The sequence below is a fragment of the Bison bison genome, unplaced genomic scaffold, assembly GCF_000754665.1.
Source record: "Bison bison bison isolate TAMUID 2011002044 unplaced genomic scaffold, Bison_UMD1.0 scf7180017479903, whole genome shotgun sequence".
Taxonomy (NCBI): domain Eukaryota; kingdom Metazoa; phylum Chordata; class Mammalia; order Artiodactyla; family Bovidae; genus Bison; species Bison bison.
The window spans coordinates 1-798 of NW_011382910.1; the positions used below are offsets into that span (position 1 = coordinate 1).

General features: G+C 53.5%; 1 pseudogene; it reads left to right on the top strand.

The window, feature by feature from the left end:
• Positions 1-274: 274 nt before the first annotated feature.
• On the top strand, positions 275-792 carry LOC104990221 (annotated as a pseudogene).
• The last annotated feature ends 6 nt before the right edge of the window (positions 793-798 follow it).

Genomic DNA, 798 nt, shown 5'->3' on the forward strand with positions numbered 1-798 from the left:
TGCTGCTGCTGCTGCTGCTAAGTCGCTTCAGTTGTGTCCGACTCTGTGCGACCCCATAGACTGGCAGCCCACCAGGCTCCCCGTCCCTGGGATTCTCCAGGCAAGAACACTGGAGTGGGTTGCCATTTCCTTCTCCAATGCAGGAAAGTGAAAGTAAAAGTGAAGTCGCTCAGTCGGTCCGACTCTGCGACCCCATGGACTGCAGCCTACCAGGCTCCTTTGTCCATGAGATTTTCCAGGCAAGAGTACTGGAGTGGGGTGCCATTGCCTTCTCCAGATTATGCCCATGCAAAAACAGACCATGCTGGTCAGCAGACCAGGTTCAAGGCATTTGTTGCCATCAGGGATTACAACGGACATGTCGGTTCGGATGTCAAGTGCTCTAAGGCAGTAGCCACTGCCATCCGTGGGACCATCATCCTGGCCAAGCTCTCATCCCCATGTGACGAGCGTACTAGGAAAATAAGATTGGCAAGTCCCACACCGTCCATTGCAAGGTGACTGGACGGTGTGGCTCTGTGCTGGTGTGCCTCATCCCTGCTCCCAGGGGTACTGGCATCATCTCAGCCCCTGTGCCCAAGAAGCTCCTGATGATGGCTGGCACTGATGATTGTTACACCTCTGCCAGGGGCTGCACCACCACCCTGGAATTTTCGCCAAGGCTACTTTGGATGCCATTTCCAAGATCTACAGTTATCTCACCCCTGATCTCTGGAAAGAGACAGTGTTCACCAAGTCTCCATATCAGGAATTCACTGACCATCTTGTAAAGACTCACACCAGAGTCTCTATGCAGAG